Genomic DNA, 6,000 nt, shown 5'->3' on the forward strand with positions numbered 1-6,000 from the left:
ATACCAACGTAACAGACGTTGTTGGGGATGCATAAATGAGCAACCAGGGTGCTCGGCATTTCAGCCTGACTCGCGGCTCTAAAAGGGCTAAAATAGGTTGGGAAACTCTGCTGTAGAAGAAAGACTTAACCACTGGATCAGCATAATTGTCCATGGATGGGATCCCCAGGATCTGAATAGAGAGGTGTCAACATAAAGCGTCCGACGCCAGACTAAAGGTTCGAGATCTCTTCCTAGATACTGAGAGGTTCCTTGTGTCAATACAGGACCAGGTGGTTGACACAAAAATAACAAAAATGCACATTAAAAGAGTAACAAATTCAATACGAAGTGTTGTGCCTCTCTCAGGCTCTAAAACAGAATATGCAATTTGAATGCTTACACAGGCGCCATCAAGTGGAAATAACCATTCACCAAAATCTTGCTTTAAGATACAATCATGAAAGATACTGCGGATTACAATAATTACAAGCCGGATCCAGTTTTAGAGTCGGAGTCAAACAATTACATGACGACCGATCCGTTACTAGAGATAGGACGATACAAGATTCGCGTCCGGATATAATATCACAGGATAAACATGCAAATTAGATTTACTGACTAGATATGGGCATTCCGACACACACAGCACGCAGAAGTCAAAAAGTGAAAAACACCTGAAATATACTGACGTGGAAGAGGAAAATAAAAGTCTGCGATACATGAACAGGGTATACATTGTCCCAATTGTAATATATACGGCTGCTATCAACCCAAAGTGACTACACAATAACATTAAACAGTTAAACCTGCAGGGCAATAATGAAGATCACTGCAATAGCCCGAAAATTCGTCGTAGTTCAGAAATCAGTTCTTTGTCCATGTCTGTTCCTCAAGTTTTACCGGTTTTACCTGAGAAAAAAGAAAGTAATATTAAACACGCGATTGTACTGCGGTAAATACAGGGGAGATTCATCGTGCAGTTTGCTCGGAAGGAAATTTTTGATAAATCAGGAAGCGAAATGACATTTGTCCTTGAAGCAGAGTAGGAATTTTGGTGTTCCATGGAAATTTGCACAATTCCGAACCAAATCCAGGAGCTCTCTATTGCTAATCATTTCTCCATATCAGGTTTATCTAATGCCGACGATAAGTGCGTGGACTGTTGACTCGCTTTTTCATTTCATTCTGATGAAAAAGACTAAAGTAACAAATAAGATGCAATTTTGCTGATTAGGACTTGAATGTCCGCGGATCCTCTCCCCCTTTATCATTACCGAAAGGGTTGTGGCGGTGACAGGGGCTGGAATATGGTGGGAAATAAACAGAAAATGTAGGGCGGGTTTAATAATTGATAGGAGGTGGATGTCGCGGGCTGAGGGTGGCAATGCGTGTTTGCCTGTGTTGTGTCTCTCACCGGGCTCTAAACCAGTTTTATTCTCCCCGCTACCATGTTCTCCGATTACTGTCCGTTCTGCAGTGTCCGGATGGAAATCACTAAAACCGCCTCTGAGAAGAGGTTAGATATTTTGTTTGTTAATTAGTTGAATAATTGTCGTGAGCGGATATTTCACTGCGCTGACGAACTGCTCTCTGAACCTGGCCCGAGTTACCATTAATAATCGTGATTGTGCAGCAACTTAATATCATCAGCGTGTATCCAGTGTGTTGAAAAATGTAAGCCGAATCGTTCTAATAATTCTGATTCAGTCCGACAATGGTGTTATAAAGGAATTCGGCAACATCCACCGACCGCAGGACGATGAAGCTTCCGGAGATGGTGAGAAGTAAGATCACAGACCTCCTCCTGCTCTCCATCTCCGGGTCACTGCGGTTCTCCGCCTTGCTTTGACCCCTCAGCCCCTTACGGACGCGACTAGTCACCAAAATGTGCCTGACTGTCAGAGCGTTGAATAGTAGTATTAACACGAACGGGAATAATGGCGTTAGGACGGTAGTAAGACAGTCATATCCCACCCACCCGGGATCCGTATAGTAGCCCGGAATTTCAATACAGTCCCGGGGTATATTGTCAACCACTTTTACAAGTGCAATATGAAGCAGTAAGACACATTATTGAAACAGAACACAACGCCGGTTGTTGTCAGAACCACAGACGCAGTTTTCCCGGTGTAATATTTGCTCTCCATTTCTGACAACATAAGGAGACAAACCGATCAAACATAAAGCTGAAAGTGAATCAAACAGAGCAGTCTGTGGCTGCCTCTCCCAGGGCAGCGATCACAGTGCACACGGGGGTGATGTCCAGGAAAGTCCCGGGGAAGTAATAATAACTGACCTGCCACAATATCACCGCAAACACGATGGTCAGTCGATCCGCCGCTGCCGTGGCCACCAGGTAGCGAGTGGTGCGGATGGAGAGGCCGCACTTTCCGGGACAGGATCACCATCGCCACTAAGTTCACTTGGGGGGGGGGGGACGGCAGAATGAATGAATGAATTACTCTCTCACCTCTCTGTGGGTCTCTGTGCCAAGATCAGCTGTAAAGAGCGAACAATCAAACTTTGCGGGCGCTCATTACTGGTTTAAAACGTGTAAATCGGGGTTCGCAGACGCCTCAAAGGTGCACAAGCAGGGAGGAAGGTTACGGCACTCGATACTAAAAGGGGAGCGGGATTTGGGAAGGAGGCGTTGTGAACTGATCGCAAAGGACACCTTTCGGCCGATGTGCAAAGTTTGAATACCTCGGCAAGTTTCACTGCGATAGTGATTCCCGCGATCCCATCACCTATCTTCTGTCTCTCTTCGCATGTCGCCCAGCCCCGCTGCCTCTGACTTTGTCCATTTTTATGTTCAAAGTTCGAAGCAGATTTACTTCCCCTGTTCGCAAGCATTCATCTCCTCCTCGACTTCCCGTTCGTCACCCGTTCACACGGGCTCAGTTGGGCTCGCTGCTTTTAAATTCTGCAGCTACCCTTGGCCGTGGTTCCTTCACATTATGTGATGGGATCGGATCTGGAAGTTCCCATTTACAATTTTTGTCTTGTACATTCTTCCTGACCTGCTCCAATTTACAAAAGTATTATTCCAAATGGATCGATGTTTATTGTTCCAGAGAGGAGTACCCCCTGTACTTTACACCGTCAGGCATCTAACGGACACCTGTGGGTTGGATAACCCCTTCTCCACGGATAATATGACGTGGAAACAAACCCTTGTGAACCAAAACGTACACCGACACTTATCTGAAACTCACAATGGTCCGAGATCGAACACGCAAATTAATCTCATCGGGATTTCCCTTCAAACTCGCAGTATTTTTTTCAAACAATTCCCTTAAATTTGAAATTAAAGCATCTTGATCTATTAATGCAGAAAAAACCCACTAAGTAGCCCATAAAGGTGGCGAACGCGCTGTATTATCGGAGTTCACTTTGACATCGTCTATGTATTGATAAATCAAAACTGCTTGCCATGGATCCACAATATAATCCATCTCCCCCATCTTCCACTCTGCATCTGTTTCAATTCGTTCTTTTTTTTCTTTTCAGCCGAATCTACTGATTAAACTGCAAGGAAACTTCTGACCGAACACAAGATTTTTGTCACAATATTCGCACTGCCCTCACTGATACACCGGCATGACAACGCTGTCGGTCACTGAACGAGTCCAAAACCCGCGCATATTGAACAGGAAATGTTAGTTCGCGTCTGTTCTTACCAGGGGCACACATGAAGCTAATGATCAAGTAATATATCTTTCTCACGCGGTAAATAGTTTCAGCATTCTGTGTGAGATTCAGCCTGTCTTCCAGCTGCCCGCGATCTCGCTGAAGAAATTCTGAGCTGATGAATCTCCACGGTCATTCATTTATACTCGCTCCAGCACACTGAATATCCATTACTACACAAGGCTGACGTGTCTTCCAACAGCTGGGGTAAAAATAAACATGACTTCATTCAAATAAAATCCCAAATGTGATGAGGTATGGAGAGCTTCACAGCTTCAAATTGAAGAATCTCACAGATGAAGAAATGACGATTCAAGAAGTCAGTAAATGTTGTTTTGAAACACTCTCAAGGTCAGCTCTCCGTTTCATGAATCTTATTGTTGATCTTGTCCATTCCCAGACTCCATAGGTTTTGTCATCATAGACCAATTCGATACTGTCACTGGGCTACTCTGTTTCACTCTGAAAGCTGACTCTGTTATAGATCTTTCAATAGAAATATAAGAAAAAGCATATGTTGTTTGTACATTCCTGTAATATAGTGAGCAGCCATAAGCTGATATCGTATCCAGGCTTACGAGGTAGGGAACGCACACAATCCGTTAATCACAATAATCACAACACATACAAAAAACTGGAAGAACTCAACACGGCAGCGTCTTTGGAGATGAATAAAGAGTCGACGTTTCATGCCGAGACGTCTTCTTCAAATTAATTCACAATTCGACGAGCACCTTAGCAGCAACAACAAAAACAGAATTTCCCAGTGGCCAACTATCTCAACTCTAATCCCCATTCCCAGTCCGAAATGTTCGGCCTATTGTCCCCTTTTCTGCAACATGAGCCCACTCTCAGGTTGGAGGAGTAACCTGCAAACATATTCTCTTTATGGAGCCTCCAATCATATGACATGAACACAGATATCTGAAACTTCCGGTGTTTATCCTCTTCTTCATTTCACCACTCTGGCCTCGTACTCTTCTCCTCACCTACCAGTCACCTCTCTCCGGTCCTCTCCTACTTCCCTTTCTCCCATGCTCCACTCTCTCCAATGAGATTCCCTCTTCTCTAGCTCTTCGCTTTTTCCCATTATCACGCCAGCCACATTTCGTCCCCCTATCTAATGCATCTGGCTTCACCTACTGCCTTCCAGCTTGTGCTCTCTCCAGCTCCTCGGAACTTCCTTATTTTGGCATCTTTCCCGTTTTACTCCATCCCGAAACTGGGTTGCAGCCCGAAAAGTCAACTCTTTATTCATTTTGATGCATGCTACCTGACCTGGTGAATTCCTCCTGCATCTTAAATACACACAGTGACATGGACTCCACAGCCGCTCGTGGCAACAAATTCCGTAGATTTACCACGCGCTGACTAAAGTAATTTTTCCGCGTCTCAGTTCAAAATGGACGCCCTTCCATCCTGAAGTTGTTCCCTCTTCTCCTAGACTCCCTTACCATGGGAAAACTTTGCCACATCTAATCTCTTCAGACCTTTTAAGATTTGGAATGTGTCGATGAGATCCTCTATCGTTCTCCTGAACTCCAGGGAATACAGCCCAAGAGCTGCCAGACTTTCTTCATACATTGTATTCGCCTGCTTCACAACCGACTCAACCTGGAGGTGAACCTTTAGTGTATCTTGCACAAGTACTCCCAAGTCTCTTTGCATCTCTGCATTTTGAATTCTTTCCCCACCTAAATAATAGTCTGCCCATTTATTTCTTCCACCAAAGTGCTTGACCATACATTTTCCAACATTGTATTTCATTTGCCACTTCTTTGCCCATTCCCCTAAATTATTTAAGTCTCTCTGCAGTCTCTCTGTTTCCTCAACACTGCACGCACCTCTACCTATCTTTGTATCATCGGCAAATTTAGCCACAAATCCATTACTAACGTGGTCCAAATCATTGACATATATAGTAAAAAGTAACTGTCCCAACACCAACCCCTGTGGAACACCACTGGTAACTGGCTGCCAGCCAGAATAGGATCCCTTTATTCCCACTCTCTGTTTTCTGTCAACCAGCCAATGCTCCACCCATGCTACTAATTCCCCTGTAATTCCATGAGCTCTTATCTTGCTAAGCAGCCTCATGTGCGGCACCTTGTCAAAGGTCTTGTGAAAATCCAAGTACACCACGTTTACTGCATCACCTTTTGCAATTTACTCAAAGAATTGCAGTTGGTTTGTCAGGCAGAATTTTTCTTTCTGGAAACCAAGCGGGCTTTGGCCTGTCTTGCCATGTGCCCCCAGGTACTACATAATCTCATCCTTAACAATTTCCCAACCACTGATGTCAGGCTAACAGGTCTATAGTTTCATTTT

Source organism: Mobula birostris, chromosome 13 (assembly GCF_030028105.1).
Source record: "Mobula birostris isolate sMobBir1 chromosome 13, sMobBir1.hap1, whole genome shotgun sequence".
NCBI classification, from domain to species: Eukaryota; Metazoa; Chordata; class Chondrichthyes; order Myliobatiformes; family Myliobatidae; genus Mobula; species Mobula birostris.